This window comes from Tachyglossus aculeatus, chromosome 24, assembly GCF_015852505.1.
Source record: "Tachyglossus aculeatus isolate mTacAcu1 chromosome 24, mTacAcu1.pri, whole genome shotgun sequence".
Taxonomy (NCBI): Eukaryota; Metazoa; Chordata; class Mammalia; order Monotremata; family Tachyglossidae; genus Tachyglossus; species Tachyglossus aculeatus.
In genome coordinates this window covers 28,283,637-28,302,010 of record NC_052089.1, presented here as the reverse complement: position 1 = coordinate 28,302,010, position 18,374 = coordinate 28,283,637, and positions in this window count along the sequence as shown.

Genomic DNA, 18,374 nt, shown 5'->3' with positions numbered 1-18,374 from the left:
TGATTGCGGCGGCAGCGGCGGCGGTTTTCCGATCCGCAGACCGGACACTGTCCGTGTCCCACTCGGGCCGGGAGAGCAGGGGGCTCATCCCCATCTTACAGAGGAGGAAAGGGAAGCACAGAGAGGCTGGGAGACTCGGCCGAGGTCACCCAGTAGGCCGGAATTGGAACCCGGAGTCCTCCAGGCCGTCTCCAGGGTTGACAGGCCCTCCCCACCCACATAGGCTTGTCCTGCTCCAAAACTTCCAGAGTCCAAACTCAAAACAATCCCCTCCCCCCTCCCTCCTGAGTCCCTGCTCTCCCTCCTCCCCGCTTCCCTCCATCTGTCCACCCCTCGGTTCCTCCCTTCCTCCGCTCCTCCCTCCCTCCCTGCCTCCAAGAAAAATGTTTTCCCCCAAGAATGACCCAAGACTGTTGTGTTCCTCTTCCCTCCCCCGCGGCCCCCGGGACCCCCACCCACCTCCCGCCTGCTTTCTGTGCTACGGGCCCGAATGCAGCGCGCGGTCAGAAGATTCAAACCGCATCCCGTAAAACCCAAGAGCCAACGGAAAATCTCTCTTGTGGCTGCATGGGGAGAGCCAGCTCGTGTCCAAAAGCGCATTTTTGCAGGCCCAGGTCACGGGCTGGCAGGGGGGTTGGGGTAGAGAGACAGAGAGACAGAGAAAGAGACGGGGAGAGACCGAGGGGCCGTAACGCCGGCCCAGTGGGGCGACCGGGAGAGGAAATGAAGCTGGCCACAGCCATGACAGGCCTTGACCTCGCGTAGAGATCATCATCATCAATCGTATTTATTGAGCACTTACTGTGTGCAGAGCACTGTACTAAGCGCTTGGGAAGTACAAGTTGGCAACATATAGAGACGGTCCCTACCCAATAGTGGGCTCACAGTCTAAAAGAGAGATCCTGGATCTCTGCCGATGCCCCTGCCCACACACGGCAGACTCGGCCTCCTGTCCACCCTCCCCGCCCCTACAGTTCCCCCCAGACTTCCCAAACTTCCAGGGCCCAGTAGGCCCGGTCCCCGTCTTCCCAACCTCCGGAAAAGGAGAAGCGGCGTGGCGGAATCGGCCCCGGCTTGGAAGTTAGAATAACAGTAATAGGAATCGTGGTACTTAGAGAAGCAGCGTGGCTCAGCGGAAAGAGCACGGGCTTAAATCCCGGCTCGACCAGTTGTCAGCTGTGTGACTTTGGGCAAGTCACTTCACTTCTCTGGGCCTCAGTTCCCTCATCTGTAAAATGGGGATGAAGACTGTGAACCCCACATGGGACAACCTGATCACCCTGTATCCCCCCAGCGCTTAGAACAGTGCTTTGCACATAGTAAGCGCTTAACAAATACCATCTTTATCATTATTATTATTACTTGCTAAAATCCTGGCACAAAGTAAGCACCGTACTAAGCATTGATTTCATTCAATCGTATTTATTGAGCGCTTACTGTGTGCAGAGCACTGTACTAAGCGCTGGGGCAGATACAAGCAAATCGGGTTGGACACAGTCCCTGTCCCACATGGGGCTCACAGTCTCAATCTCCATTCTAGAGGTGAGGTCACTGAGGCCCGCAGAAGTGAAGTGACTCGTCCAAGGTCACACAGCAGGCAAGCAGCGGAGCCGGGATTAAAACCCATAACCTTCCAACTCCCGGGCCCGAGTTCGAACCGCTACGCCACGCTGCTACTGGGTTCTGACCCCAGCTCTACCGCTTTTTTTTAATGGTATTTGTTAAGCGCTTACTATGCGTCAAACACTGTTCTAAGCGCTGTGGTAGGTATATGTTAATTAGGTTAGACACGGTCCTTGTCCCACATGGGGTTCAGAGTTTAAGTAGGAAGGAGGACTGGTATTTAATCTGCGCCTCAGTTACCTCATCTGAAAATGGGGATTTAATACCCGTTCTCATTCGTGAGCCCCGTAGAATACAGGGACTGTGTCTCATCTCATTAATTTGGCTCTTCCCCAGCTCTTAGAATAGTGATTGATACGTAGTAAGAGTTTAACAAATATCATTATCATTATCATTAGTCGTAATAATAAGAATAATCGTCGTCATCATCATCTGCAGCAGTGGTATTGCTGGGCGGGGAGGAGGCCGAGTGAGAGGCAAGAGACTGTAAGCTCTTTATAACAATAATAATAATAATAATGACGGCATTTATTAAGTGCTTACTATGCACAAAGCACTGTTCTAAGCGCTGGGGAGGTTACAAGGAGATCAGGTTGTCCCACGGTGGGCTCGCAGTCTTAATCCTCATTTTTACAGGAACTGAGGCAAAGAGAAGTTAAGTGACTTGCCCAAAGTCACACAGCAGACAAGTGGTGGAGGCAGGATTAGAACCCATGACCTCTGACTCCCAAGCCCGGGCTCTTTCCACTGAGCCCCGCTGCTTCTCTAGGGATCATGTCTACCAACCCTGTTGTATTTTCCTAAGCGTTCAGTACAGTGCTGGGCACACAGGAAGCACTCAGTATATACCACTGATTGATTGAGAGGCCCCTTTGGTAATGGAGATCCATCAGTCAGTCAATCAGCAGTATCGATTTGGCAGCCACTGTAAACGGGGTCCTGTACAGAACGCTTTGTGTACTTAGTAGACACGATCCCTGATCTCAAAGAACTTCCAGCCTCCTGGGTGCAAAGCACTGCACTGAGAGAACAATAGAATCAGTTATGATAATAATAATAACGATGATATTTGTGCGGCACTTACTATGTGCCAGGCACTGTACTGAGCTTTTAGACTGTGAGCCCACTGTTGGGTAGGGACCGTCTCTATATGTTGCCAATTTGTACTTCCCAAGCACTTAGTACAGTGCTCTGCACACAGTAAGCACTCAATAACTACGATTGATGATGATGAGCAAGGATGCAAACAAATCGTGGTGGTCACAGTTCTTTGTCCCACGTGGGGCTCCCAGCCTCAGTCCCCATTTTACAGATGAGGTAACTGAGGCCCAGAGAAGTGAAGTAACTTGCCCAAGGTCACGCAGCAGACAAGTGGTGGAGCCGGGATTAGAACCCGTGATCTTCACGGTCCACGCTCTAACCATGCACACACGATGTATGATCGCTATCCTCAAGGAGTTTACGGCCTATACATTGTGCAACGCACTGTACTAGGAGAATTAGTGTACACAATCCCTGACCTCAAGGAGTTGGAGACAGATAGGAAGACAGAGGGGGTTAAGGAGGACTGAAATGTGGCTCTGTGTGTGTGTGTTTCTCTGTGTGCCTTCATGTCTGTGTGTGTATTTGTGCGGGTCTGCCTGGTTGTGTTCATTCATTCATTCAATCGTATTTGTTGAGCACTTATTGTGTGCAGAGCACTGTACTAAGCGCTTGGGAGTCGGCAACATATAGAGATGGTCCCTACCCAACAACGGGCTCACAGTCTAGAAGGGGGAGACAGACAACAAAACAAAACACGTAGACAGGAAACTAAACACGTAGACAGGACCAAACATGTAGACAGGTTATGTGTGTGTTTGTGTTTTTCAGTGTTGTTGCTTGTCTATGTATGTGTGTGTTTATGGGCTTGCCTGGGTGTGTTTCTGTGTGAAAGTGTATGGGTGAGTGTGATTGTCCCCTTGGTATTCAGGGGAGCTGAATAAGTGTGCTTATCAAAATAAAAAATTATCATTGGGGTATTTGTTAAGCACTTCCCATGTGCTAGGGTAGATATTTGTTAGGGTAGATTCTCAGTGCTTAGAACAGTGCTTTGCACATATTAAGCACTTAACAAATGCCATTATTATTATTATTATTATTATTATTATTATTATTATTATTATATAAAGAAAGTTGGTTGAGGCACAATCTCTGTCCCAAGTGGGGCTCACAGTCTAAGGGGGAGGAAGAACAGGTCTTTTATCCGCATCTTACAAATGAGGAAACTGAGGTACAGAGAAATGAAATGACTTGTCTAAGGCCATACAGCAGGCAAATGGTGGAGCTGGAATTAGAACCCATTTGGCTTTGTGCCGTTGCTCACTACAGCGCATTGTTCCAATAAGCACTCAGTACATGCCACCACTGATATTCTTTTTTTCTCCTTTCCCTTGAGGCTCGATTCTCGGGTATGTCATTGACCACGGCGGCTGGGCACCATAGCCAGAATGATGATACCCTCATTACTATTATTATCATTATTATTATTCATTCATTCAATCGTATTTATTGAGCGCTTACCATGTGCAGAGCACTGTACTAAGTGCTTGATACCAGGGCCTTCAGTGTTTTAGCATTGATTGTGACACACTTTTCCTGTCTCTTCCTCTGAGCCATCTTTCCCCTGGTTCTCCTAAGAAATATTTCAATCCTCATGTCGTCCACTTAAAATACCCCTCAGCCCCGCCACTGCCCTCCCTTAGGAAATGGCCAATCCATTTTTTTATACACTCACTATAGCACATTGGTCCAATAAGCACTCAGTACATGCCACCACTGATGTTCTTTTTTTCTCCTTTCCATTGAGGCTCGATTCTCGGGTACATCATTGACCACGGTGGCTGGGCACCATAGCAAGAATGATGATACCCTCATTACTATTATTATCATTATTATTATTCATTCATTCAATCACATTTATTGAGCGCTTACTGTGTGCAGAGCACTGTACTAAGCGCTTGATACCAGGGCCTTCAGTGTCTTAGCATTGATTGTGACACACTTTTCTTGTCTCTTCCTCTGAGCCATCTTTCCCCTGGTTCTCCTAAGAAGTATTTCAATCCTCGTCGTCCACCTAAAATGCCCCTCAGCCCCGCCACTGCCCTCCCTTAGGAAATGGCCAATCTTTTTTTTTATGCGCTCACTATAGCACATTGGTCCAATAAGCACTCAGTACATGCCACCACTGATATTATTTTTTTCTCCTTTCCCTTTAGGCTCGATTCTCGGGTATGTCATTGACCACGGCGGCTGGGCACCATAGCTAGAATGATGATACCCTCATTACTATTATTATCATTATTATTATTAATTCATTCAATCGTATTTATTGAGTGCTTACCGTGTGCAGAGCACTGTACTAAGTGCTTGATACCAGGGCCTTCAGTGTTTTAGCATTGATTGTGACACACTTTTCCTGTCTCTTCCTCTGAGCCATCTTTCCCCTGGTTCTCCTAAGAAGTATTTCAATCCTCATGTCGTCTACCTAAAATTCCCCTCAGCCCCGCCACTGCCCTCCCTTAGGAAATGGCCAATCCTTTTTTTTACGGTATTTGTTGAGCTCTTACTATGTATCAAGCACTGGAGTAGACACCCGTTAGGTTCAGACACAGACCCTGTCTTGCGTGGGGCTTATGGCCAAAGTAGGGGGAGAACAGATATCCCCATTTTACAGTTGAGGAAACTGAGGCACAGAGAAGTCAAATGACTCACCCAAGGTCGCACAGCGAGCAATTGGCAGAGTCAGGATTAGAACTCAGGTCCTTCTAACTCCCAATCCTGGGCTCTATTCACTAGACCACTCTGCCTCAATCTTTTCTGATCCTGATCCTTCTCAATTGGGATTAACATGAAACGCTCCTGGGGGTTTAGGTCATTCTGGCTTCCACAGAGTTGAATAAGAGCCCGGGCTTTGGAGTCAGAGGTCATGGGTTCAAATCCCAGCTCCACCAATTGTCAGCTGTGTGACTTTGGGCAAGTCACTTAATTTCTCTGGGCCTCAGTTACCTCATCTGGAAAGTGAGGATTAAGACTGTGAGCCCCCCGTGGGACAACCTGATCACCTTGTAATCTCCCCAGCATTTAGAACAGTGCTTGGCACATAGTAAGTGCTTAATAAATGCCATCATTATTATTATTATTATTAATTAGAATACTTGTTGAGCGCTATGTGTCAAGCACTGTTGTAACTGATGAGCTATATACAGGTTAATAATTATAATGGTATTTGTTAAACGCTTACTATGTGCAAAGCACTGTTCTAAGCATTGGGGAGGTTACAAGGTGATCAGGTTGTCCCATGTGGGGCTTACAGTCTTAATCCCCATTTTACAAATGAGATAACTAAGGCCCAGAGAAGTAAACTGACTTCCCCAAAGTCACACAGCTGACAAGCAGTGGAGCCGGGATTTGAATCCACAATCCCGGGCTCTTTCCACTGAGCCACGCTGCTTCTCTAGAAAAGTCGACCCAGTCCCTGTCCCACATGAGGCTCACAGTCTAAGTAGGAAGGAGAACGGGTATCGAAGTCCCATTTTACAGATGAGGCCCAGAGAAGTGAAGTGACTTGCCCAAGATCACACAGCTGACAAGTGGTGGAGCCAGGATTAGAACCCAGGTCCTTCTCACTCCCAGGCCTGTGCTCTTTCCACTAGGCCCCACTGCTTGGAGGCATGAGCCTTTTAGACTGTGAGCCCACTGTTGGGTAGGGACTGTCTCTATATGTTGCCAATTTGTACTTCCCAAGCGCTTAGTACAGTGCTCTGCACATATTAAGCGCTCAATAAATACAATTGATGATGATGATGATGATGATGAGCCGGGAACCCGGATCCTTGTGGCTATGGCGACCGTCAAACGCTACCCCAGCAACCACTGCAGTCTTTCTCAGACTCTAGTTTGGCCCACCTGGATTATCAGTCACCTGTTGAAGAAATGTTTTCAAGGTGAGTATCTTGGAAAAAGGAATTAATCTTTAATTCTCCCACCCACCCATCTATCCATGCATCCACCTTATCCATCCGTTCGTACAATACATCCATCCATCCATCCATCCATCCACTAGCTAGCCTCCCACCCACTTACCCACCCAACCACCCACCCACCTAATAATAATTAATAATAATAATGGCATTTATTAAGCGCTTACTACATGCAAAGCACTGTTCTAAGCGCTGGGGAGGTTACAAAGTGATCAGGTGGTCCCACGGGGGGCTCACAGTCTTCATCCCCATTTGACAGATGAGGGAACTGAGGCCCAGAGAAGTGAAGTGACTGGCCCAAAGTCACACAGCTGACAAGTGGCGGAGCCGGGATTTGAACCCCTGACCTCTGACTCCGAAGCCCGGGCTCTTTCCACTGAGCCACGCTGCTTCTCTAATCATCCTGCCTAATCATCCATCCATAATAATAACAATTATTATTATGGAACTTGTTAAGCACGTAATAAATGTTAAGCACTGTTTAAAGTGGTGGGGTAGATACAAGTTAGGTTGGACATAGGCCATGTCCCACATGATAATAATAATAATAATGATGATGATGGCATTTGTTAAGCGCTTACTATGTGCAAAGCACTGTTCTAAGCGCTGGGGGGGATACAAGGTGATCAGGTTGTCCCACGTGGGACTCACAGTCTTCATCCCCATTTTACAGATGAGGGAACTGGGGCCCAGAGAATTGGAGTGACTTGCCCAAGGTCACACAGCAGACATGTGGCAGAGCTGGGATTTGAACCCAGATCCTTCTGCCTGCCAGTGCTCTGTCCAGTAAACCGTCCATCCATCCACCTTTACATCCACTCATTCCTCCATCCATCTATCCATCCATGCTCCACCCATCCACCCACCAACCAATCCATCATTCCACCCATCCCATCCATGCTGGAGAAGCAGCTTGGCTCAGTGGAAAGAGCCCGGGCTTTGGAGTCAGAGGTCATGGGTTCAAATCCCGGCTCCACCGATTGTCAGCAGTGTGACTTCGGACAAATCACTTCTCTGGGCCTCAGTGACCTCATCTGTAAAATGGGGATGAAGACTGTGAGCCCCACCGCGGGACAACCTGATCACCTTGTAACCTCCCCAGCGCTTAGAACAGTGCTTTGTACATAGTAAGCGCTTAATAAATGTCATTATTATTTATTTATTTATACACCACCCATCCACCCACGCACTCATCCACGCACCCACGTAATAATAATAACAATAATAATGTTAGTATTTGTTAAGCGCTTACTATGTGCCAAGCACTGTTCTAAGCGCTGGGGGGCATACCAGGTAATCAAGGTTGTCCCACGTCTTCATCCCCATTTTACAGATGAGGGAACTGAGGCCCAGAGAAGGGAAGTGACTGGCCCAAAGTCACGCAGCTAAGTGGTGGAGGCGGCATTCAAAGCCACGACCCCTGATTCCCAAGCCCGGGCTCTTTCCATGCAAACATCCATCCCTCCGCGCACCTATTCCCCCCGGACGTGGCCCCGCGGTGGTCAGCGCACGGTGCTCCCGGGGCCATTTTGAACACGGTTCCCACTTCCCGTTGAAGCTCCGAGCCGGAGCAGGCCTGCCGATTCCCCGGCCTGCCTCAGTGATGATCTCTCCGCCGAGCGGAACCACCAAACCCTGCTCTCCCCCAGCGAGGCTTCGGATTCATGAGTCGGGAGTCTATCGGATCTGGGCGGGCCCTTCGATGATTTTTCTTTATGGAATTTGAGGGTGGGGCAGAAAATGATTTCATCGAACCCTCCTTTGAACAATCTTCCACCATCTGGTACAATCTTGGATTTGTGAGAACACACACACACACACACACACACACAACTCCTTCCTCCTTATGATCACAACAGCCTAGTATCCGCTCATTTGCGTTATTGTCCTCTGAGAATCTGAAAAAGTAAACCGAATGCTTGATGCGTGCAATGCATGCTCCCCTTATTCCCTTTATAAGCCTTTATTCATTCATTCCATCGTATTTATTGAGCGCTTCCAGCGTGGCTCAGCGGAAAGAGCCCGGGCTTGGAAGTTAGAGGTCGTGGGTTCTAATCCCGGCTCTGCCAATTGTCAGCTGTGTGACTTTGGGCGAGTCACTTCACTTCTCTGGGCCTCAGTTCCCTCTTCTGTAAAATGGGGGTTAAGATTGTGAGCCCCACGTGGGGCAACCTGATCACCTTCGTTCAGTGGAAAGAGCACGGGCTTTGGAGTCAAAGGTCAGGGGTTCAAATCCTGGCTCCACCAATTGTCAGCTGTGTGACTTTGGGCAAGTCACTTCACTTCTCTGGGCCTCAGTTCCTTCATCTGTAAAATGGGATTAAGACTGTGAGCCCCACGTGGGACAACCTGATCATCTTGTTACCCCCCCCAGCGCTTAGAGCAGTACTTGGCACATAGTAAGCGCTTAACAAAAGCCATCATTATTATTATTATTATCTCCCCCTCCCAGCCCCACAGCACTTATACACCTCTCTGTCATTTGTTTATTTCTATTTCTGTCTCTGCCTTCAGACAGCAAGCTCGTTGTGGGCAGGGAATGCATCTGCTTATTGTTGGATTGCACTCTCCCAAGCGCTTAGTGAAGTGTTCTGCACACAGTAAGAGCGCAATAAATACGAATGGATGAATAAATGTGTGCAAATGAGCAACACCATCTGGGAACGACCCCAAGGCTCATCCAGATTTGGACAGGGTCAGCGGGAAAACGAGAAGGCCCCATGTGCTGAGCGCTCAATAAATACGATTGAATGAATAAATGCGTGCAAATGAGCAACACCATCTGGGAACGACCCCAAGGCTCATCCAGATTTGGACAGGGTCAGTGGGAAAACGAGAAGGCCCCATGTGCTAAACGCTCAATAAATACGATTGAATGAATGAATGAATGTGCTGGTTGTCCTCTTGGACTGCCACTTTTTGGTTAGGAATGGCCCATCCAACACCCCTGACTCTCTCCTCTCCACCCCTGCCCGTCCCCCAGTGACCCAGCAAGGGTCCCACAGCCCTGCCTCTTCACCTCTCCAGCCCGGACTTACCTCCGGTGACCCAGCACGGGCCATCCAACGCCCTTGACTCTCCCCTCTCTATCCCTAATTCATTCATTCAATCGTATTTGTTGAGCGCTTACTGTGTGCAGAGCACTGTACTAAGCGCTTGGGAAGTACAAGTTGGCAACATATAGAGACGGTCCCTACCCAACAGCGGGCCCCCAGTGACCCAGTGTGGATCATTTAACACCCCTGACTGTCCCCCAGTGATCCAGCACGGACCGTCCCGCACCCCTGACCCTCCCCTCTGCATCCCTGACTGTCCCCCAGTGACCCAGCGTGGACTATCAACACCCTTAACTCTCCGCTCTCCCTCCCACATTGTCCCCCAGTGACCCAGCATGACCCCTCAGACACCTCAGAGAAGCAGCGTGGCTCAGTGGAAAGAGCCCGGGCTTTGGAGTCAGGGGTCATGGGTTTGAATCCCGGCTCTGCCAATTGTCAGCTGTGTGACTTTGGGCAAGTCACTTCACTTCTCTCAGTTCCCTCAGCTGTAAAATGGGGAGGAAGACTGTGAGCCCCCCGTGGGACAACGTGATCTCCTTGTAACCTCCCCAGTGCTTAGAACAGTGCTTTGCACACAGTAAGCGCTTAATAAATGATTATTATTATCCCTTCCCCACAGCACATGTATATATGTTTGTACATATTTATTACTCTATTTATTTATTTTACTTGTACATATCTATTCTATTTATTTTATTTTGTTAGTATGTTTGGTTTTGTTCTCTGTCTCCCCCTTTTAGACTGTGAGCCCACTGTTGGGTAGGGACTGTCTCTATATGTTGCCAACTTGTACTTCCCAAGCGCTTAGTACAGTGCTCTGCACACAGTAAGCACTCAATAAATACGATTGATTGATATTATTATTATTGCTATTGGCGGTACATTCCTCTCAACAATCAATCAATCAATCGTATTTATTGAGCACTTACTGTGTGCAGAGCACGGTACTAAGCTCTTGGGAAGTCCAAGTTGGCAACATATAGAGACGGTCCCAACCCAACAGTGGGCTCACAGTCTAGAAGATCTCAAGAGGATCTTCACACACACAAATCCCCCACCAAGACTTCTACTCCCTCCCATGTAAGATTGAGAGCACCATTACCTAACTCTCCCTTCCCCAGCTCTGGCTGCCCCTCAGTGACCCAACATGGACCGTCCATCTTTTAGACTGTGAGCCCACTGTTGGGTAGGGACTGTCTCTATATGTTGCCAACTTGTAATAATAATAATAATGACATTTATTAAGCGCTTACTCTGTGCAAAAGTACTGTTCTAAGCGCTGGGGAGGTACTTCCCAAGCGCTTAGTACAGTGCTCTGCACACAGTAAGTGCTCAATAAATACGATTGATTGACTGATTGATTGACTGTCCAACACCCCTGACTCTCCCCCAGTGACCCAACACCCCTGATTCTCCACTCCCCATCCCTGACTCAGTGGCCCAGTGACCCAGTGACCCAGCCCAGACTGTCCAACAGTCCTGACTCTCCCCCTGCATCCCTGACCCTCCCCGCAGTGACCAAGAACAGACCATCCACCGCCCCAACTGTCCCCTCCCACCCTCGTCACCCACCCGAATGGAAGTCCTCCCTTCCTCCTTCTCTCCAGGCCCTCGGAGCTGCTGGGATCCCACCCCTTCCCGCTTCCTGGATCCAACCCGGAGTTCCAGATATGGGGGAAGGGGAGAAGGAGAAAGGTCTTTCATCCTTCCCCAGCCTCCTCTCACGCCCACGGCTGCAAACAAGGCCTGGGAGGGAGCAGAAGACCGGGCGGCACAAAGGGAGTCCATTGTGGGACCGGGCGTCCATCCAGCTCAGGGCCTGGGGTCAGCTGGCCACCCTGGGCCACCCTTCGGCCCGCGGGGCTTCTGGCTCAGAGGATGGGGGTGGCTGGGGGCTGCGGGAGAATGTCTGACCCCAAGACAGAAGCAGTGTGGCTCAGTGGAAAGAGCCCAGGCTTGGGAGTCCGAGGTTATGAATTCCAATAATAATAATAATGGCATTTGTTAAGCGCTTACTATGTGCAAAGCACTTTTCTAAGCGCTGGGGGGATACAAGGTGATCAGGTTGTCCCACGTGGGGCTCACAGCCTTAATCCCGGTTTGACAGAGGAGGGAACTGAGGCCCAGAGAAGTGAAGTGACTTGCCCAAGGTCACACAGCAGACATGAGGAGCCGGGATTCGAACCCATGACCTTTGACTCCAAAGGCCAGGCTCTTTCCACTGAGCCACGCGGCTTCTAACCCCGACTCCACCACTTGTCAGCTGTGCGACTTCAGGAAAGTCACTTCAGCTCTCCGTGCCTCAGTTCCCTCATCTGTAAAATGGGGATGAAGACTGTGAGCCCCCCGTGGGACAACCTGATTACCTTGCATCTCCCCCAGCGCTTAGAACAGTGCTTGGAACATAGTAAGCGCTTAACGAATACCCGAATTATTATTATTATTAAGTGACTTGCCCAAAGTCACACAGCTGACAGTTGGCGGAGCCGGGATTTGAACCCACGACCTCTGACTCCAAAGCCTGGGCTCTTTCCCCTGAGCCACGCTACTTCTCATGATAATCATTGATGTTATTATTAATAATAATAATATGAATCAATCGAACATATTTATTGAGCGCTTACCGTGTGCTGAGCACTGTACTAAGCGCTTGGGAAGTACAAGTTGGCAACAATCGATAAATTATGATGCAGTGAGCAGGTTGGTGTTAGAGAATCGAAGTGCGCGGAGTGACCTAAGACAGATCAGGTAATAACGTAACTTGGATTTCCAGTAACTCGCTGAGTTTCCCTACACTTTCATTGATTCCTTTGAGGTTTCTGTCTTCTCTAGATTGTAAACTTGTCGTGGGCAACTTGTCCGTGTATTGCGTCTTGTCTGTGTATTTTGTACAGATTTATTAATCTATTTTACTTGTACATATTTACTATTCTATTGACTTTGTTAATGCTGTGTATCTAGCTTTATTTTTATTTATTCTGGTGACTTGACACCTGTCCACGTGTTTTGTTTTGTTGTCTGCCTCCTCCTTCTAGACTGTGAGCCTGTTGTTGGGTAGGGACCGTCTCTATATGCTGCCAACTTGTACTTCCCAAGCGCTTAGTCCAGTGCTTTGTACACAGTAAGCGCTCAATAAATACGATTGATTCCTTTCAGGTTTCTGTCTTCTCTAGATTGTAAACTTGTCGTGGGCAACTTGTCTGAGTATTGCGTCTTGTCTGTGTATTTTGTACAGATTTATTACTCTATTTTACTTGTACATATTTACTATTCGATTGACTTTGTTAACACTTTGTATCTAGCTTTATTTTTATTTATTCTGGTGACTTGACACCGGTCCACGTGGTTTGTTTTGTTGTCTGCCTCCCCCTTCTAGACTGTGAGCCTGTTGTTGGGTAGGGACCGTCTCTATATGATGCCAACTTGTACTTCCCAAGCGCTTAGTCCAGTGCCCTGCACACAGTAAGCGCTCAATAAATATGATTGATTGATTGATTCCTTTGAGGTTTCTGTCTTCTCTAGATTGTAAACTTGTCGTGGGCAACTTGTCTGAGTATTGCCTCTTGTCTGTGTATTTTGTACAGATTTATTACTCTATTTTACTTGTACATATTTACTATTCTACTGACTTTGTTAACGCTGTGTATCTAGCTTTATTTTTATTTATTCTGACGACTTGACACCGGTCCACGTGTTTTGTTTTGTTGTCTGCCTCCCCCTTCTAGACTGTGAGCCTGTTGTTGGGTAGGGACTGTCTCTATATGATGCCAACTTGTATTTCCCAAGCGCTTAGTACAGTGCTCTGCACACAGTAAGTGCTCAATAAATACGATTGATTGATTGATTGATTCCTTTGAGGTTTCTGTCTTCTCTAGATTGTAAACTTGTCGTGGGCAACTTGTCCGTGTATTGCGTCTTGTCTGTGTATTTTGTACAGATTTATTACTCTATTTTACTTGTACATATTTACTATTCTATTGACTTTGTTAACGATGTGTATCTAGCTTTATTTTTATTTATTCTGGTGACTTGACACCGGTCCACGTGTTTTGTTTTGTTGTCTGCCTCCCCCTTCTAGACTGTGAGCCTGTTGTTGGGTAGGGACCGTCTCTATATGCTGCCAACTTGTACTTCCTAAGCGCTTAGTACAGTGCTCTGCACACAGTAAGCGCTCAATAAATATGATTGATTGATTGATTCCTTTGAGGTTTCTGTCTTCTCTAGATTGTAAACTTGTCGTGGGCAACTTGTCTGAGTATTGCCTCTTGTCTGTGTATTTTGTACAGATTTATTACTCTATTTTACTTGTACATATTTACTATTCTATTGACTTTGTTAACGCTGTGTATCTAGCTTTATTTTTATTTATTCTGACGACTTGACACCGGTCCACGCGTTTTGTTTTGTTGTCTGTCTCCCCCTTCTAGACTGTGAGCCCGTTGTTGGGTAGGGACCATCTCTATATTCATTCATTCATTCATTCATTCAATCGTATTTATTGAGCGCTTACTGTGTGCAGAGCACTGTACTAAGCGCTTGGGAAGTCCAAGTTGGCAACATATAGAGACAGTCCCTACCCAACAGTGGGCTCACAGTCTAAAAGGGGGAGACAGAGAACAAAACCAAACATACTAACCAAATAAAATAAATAGAATAGATATGTACAAGTAAAATAAATAAATAAATAGAGTAATAAATATGTACAAACGTATATACATATATAGACCAGGGTTCTAAATCCGGTTCCACCACTTGACTGTTGTGTGACCGGGGACAAGTCACTTCACTTCCCAGTGCCTCAGTGTCCTCATCTGTAAAATGGGGACTAAGACTTTGAGCCCTGGTCCACACTGAAGTCATGTCGGAGGGGGAAGGATGGATGCCAGGAAAGTCCTCTCGGCAATAACCGCCACAAATCAGGAACCGTTTCCTGTGCAGACCGTGAAGTCCAGGAAAAATGTAAAAAAAAACAAAAAACAAAGAAAAAAGGGATTTTGTTCCGTGGTTTGAGAAGGGGCATGGTCAGCCCCTTCTCACTGGCTTTTGGAAGGGGGCATTTTCTGGGAACTTGTTAAGTGATCAGGCCTTTTACAGCTATTATTTGATCGTAAGACCCCAGTCCAGAGCTCTGAACACAAGAGGTGTTTAATGTAGGAGAAGCAGCGTGGCTCAGTGGAAAGAGCCCGGGCTTTGGAGTCAGAGGTCATGGGTTCAAACCCCGGCTCCGCCACTTGTCAGCTGTGTGACTTTGGGCAAGTCACTTCTCTTCTCTGGGCCTCAGTTCCCTCATCTGTAAAATGGGGATGAAGAATGTGAGCCCCCCGTGGGACAACCTGATCACCTTGTAACCTCCCCAGCGCTTAGAACAGTGTTTTGCACATAATAAGCACTTAATAAATGCCATTATTTAATGTTAGACATTGTTCTAAGCACTGGGGTGGATACTGAGAAGCAGCGTGGCTCAGTGGAAAGAGCCAGGGCTTTGGAGTCAGAGGTCATGGGTTCAAACCCCGGCTCCGCCACTTGTCAGCTGGGTGACTTTGGGCGAGTCACTTAACTTCTCTGGGCCTCAGTTCCCTCATCTGGAAAATGGGGATGAAGACTGTGAGCTCCCCGTGGGACAATCTGATCACCTTGTAACCTCCCCAGTGCTTAGAACAGTAAGCGCTTAATAAATGCCATCATTATTATTATTATTATACAAGCTAATTCATTCATTCATTCATTCAATCGTATTTATTGAGCACTTACTGTGTGCAGAGCACTGTACTAGGCACTTGGGAGGTACAAGTTGGCAACCTATAGAGATGGTCCCTGCCCAACAATGGGGTAAACAGTCTAGAAGGGGGAGACAGAAAACAAAGCAAAATATGTGGACAGGTGTCAAGTCAGGTTGGACCCAATCCATGCTCATTCATTTATTCATTCATTCATTCATTCATTCAATCGTATTTATTGAGCACTTACTGTGTGCAGAGCACTGGACTAAGTGCTTGGGAAGTCCAAGTTGGCAACATCTAGAGACGGTCCCTACCCAACAGTGGGCTCACAGTCTAAAAGGGGGAGACAGAGAACAAAACAAAACATGTTAACAAAATAAAATAAATAGAATAAATATGTACAAAAAATAAATAAATAGAGTAATAAATACGTACAAACATATATACATATATACAGGTGCTGTGGGGAGGGGAAGGAGGTAAGGCGGGGGGGGATGGCATGTCCCTCATGGGGCTCACGGTCTTTATCCCCCTTTTACAGATGAGGGAACTGAGGCACAGAGAACTTAAGTGACTTGCTCAGGGTCTCGCAGGAGACAAGTGGTGGAGCCGGGATTAGAACTCAGGTCCTTCTGACTCCCAAGTCCTAAGTCTATCGCTGCTTTCCCTCAGTCCTCCTTTCCTTCCCTTCAGCGTCCACTACGTTCTTTGATTTGATCCCTTTTGACACTTGATTTCCAGCCCACCCTCAGCCCCACAGCCCCGATGTCCGCATCCTTTTACTGCCATTTCCCCTTTTTGTAAATTATTTTTTTTGTCTGTCTCCTCCTGTGGAGAGTAATTTCCTCACAGGCACCGTGGCTTAGTGGAAAGAATATGGGCTTGGGAGTCATGGGTCGTGGGATCTAATCCCGACTCCGCCACTTATCAGCTGAGCGACTTTGGGCAAGTCGTTTAACTTCTCGGTGCCTTAGTCACCTCATCTGTAAAATAATAATAACGTTGGTATTTGTTAAGCACTTAATATGTGCTAAGCGCTGGGGGAGATACGAGGTAATCAGGTTGTCCCACATGGGGCTCCCAGTCTTAATCCCCATTTTCCAGATGAGGGAACTAAGGCCCAGAGAAGTGAAGTGACTTGCCCAGAGTCACACAGCTGACAAGCGGCGGAGCCGGGATTCGAACCCATGACCTCTGACTCCAAAGCCCGGGCTCTTTCCACTGAGCCACACTGCTTCCCTGCCCGGGGAACCGTGGGGTCGCGGGCCGGTCGGCGTCCAGAGGGGCCGGAGTTTGGGGTGGAGGGCCCTGGAGAGAAAGTGCCATAGTTTCCCCCTAAATCAATCAATCAATCAATCAGTCGTATTTATTGAGCGCTTACTGTGTGCAGAGCACTGTACTAAGCGCTTGGGAAGTACAAGTTGGCAACATATAGAGACGGTCCCTACCCAACAGTGGGCTCACAGTCTAAAAGGGGGAGACAGAGAACAAAACCATACTAAGATCTCTCTCCCGGCCCATCCCTGGGCTCCGGGCCCATGGGCTGCTCAAAAAAGAGCCAAACGTGGGAGCAGATCCATCAATCAAACCATCAAGGGTATTTATTGAGCGCTTGCTGTGTGCACAGGACCGTACTGAGCACTTTGGGGAGTACAATATAAGACTATAACCAAAACATTTCCTGCCCACAGCGAGCTTACAGTCTAGCGGGGGGAGTCTAGGCAATCAATCAATCAATTGTATTTATTGAGCGCTTACTGTATGCAGGGCACGGTATTAAGCGCTTGGGAGAGTCCAATACAGCAGAGTCGGTCGATACGTTCCCTGCCCCAAATGAGCTGACAGTCTAGAGGGGGAGGCGGACGTTGTTAATCAATCACTCAGTGGTGTTTATTGAGCCCTTTCTGTGGGCGGTGCACTGTACTAAGCGCTTGGGAGAGTTCGACGTAAGAGTCGGTGGACTTGTTCCCTGCCCGCAACGAGTTTACAGTCTAGAGGGGGAGTCTAGGCAGAAGCAGCGTGGTTTAGTGGAAAGAGCCCGGGCTTGGGAATCAGAGGATACGGGTTCTGATCCTGACTCCGACACTTGTCTGCTGAGTGACTTTGGGCCAGTCACTTTTTATTTTTCGATGGCATTTTTTAAGCGCTTACTACGTGCGGAGCTCTGTTCTAAGCGCTGGGGGGGATACAAGGTGATCAAGTTGTCCCACGTGGGGCTCACAGTCTTAATCCCCCTTTTCCAGATGAGGGAACTGAGGCCCAGAGATGTTAAGTGACTTGCCCAAGGTCACCCAGCTGACAAGTGGCGGAGCCGGGATTTGAACCCCTGACCTCTGACTCCAAAGCCCGGGCTCTTTCCGCTGAGCCACGCTTCACTTCTCTGGGCCTCAGTCACCTCATCTGGAAAATGGGGGTTGAAAGTGTGAGCCCCACGTGGGACAACCTGATTATCCTGTATATATCCCAGCGCTTAGAACAGTGCTTAGCACATAGTAAGCGCTTAAATACCATCATTATTATTATTGTTGTATTAGGTGCATATTGGGTGCAGAGCACTGTACTAAGCACTTGGGCGAGTACAATATCATGATAGAGAAGCAGCGTGGCTCAGTGGAAAGAGCTCGGACTTTGGAATCAGAGGTCATGGGTTCAAATCCCGGCTCCAACAGCTATCAGCTGTGTGACTTTGGGCAAGTCATTTCATTTCTCTGGGCCTCAGTTACCTCATCTGGAAAATGGGGATGGAGACTGTGAGCCCTCCGTGGGACAACCTCATCACCTTGTAACCTCACCAGTGCTTAGAACAGTGCTTTGCACATAGTAAGCACTTAATAAGTGCCACTATTATATAACAGTGTGGCTCAGTGGCAAGAGACCGGGCTTTGGAATCAGAGGTCATGGGTTCAAATCCCGGCTCCACCAATTGTCAGCTGTGTGACTTGGGGCAAGTCATT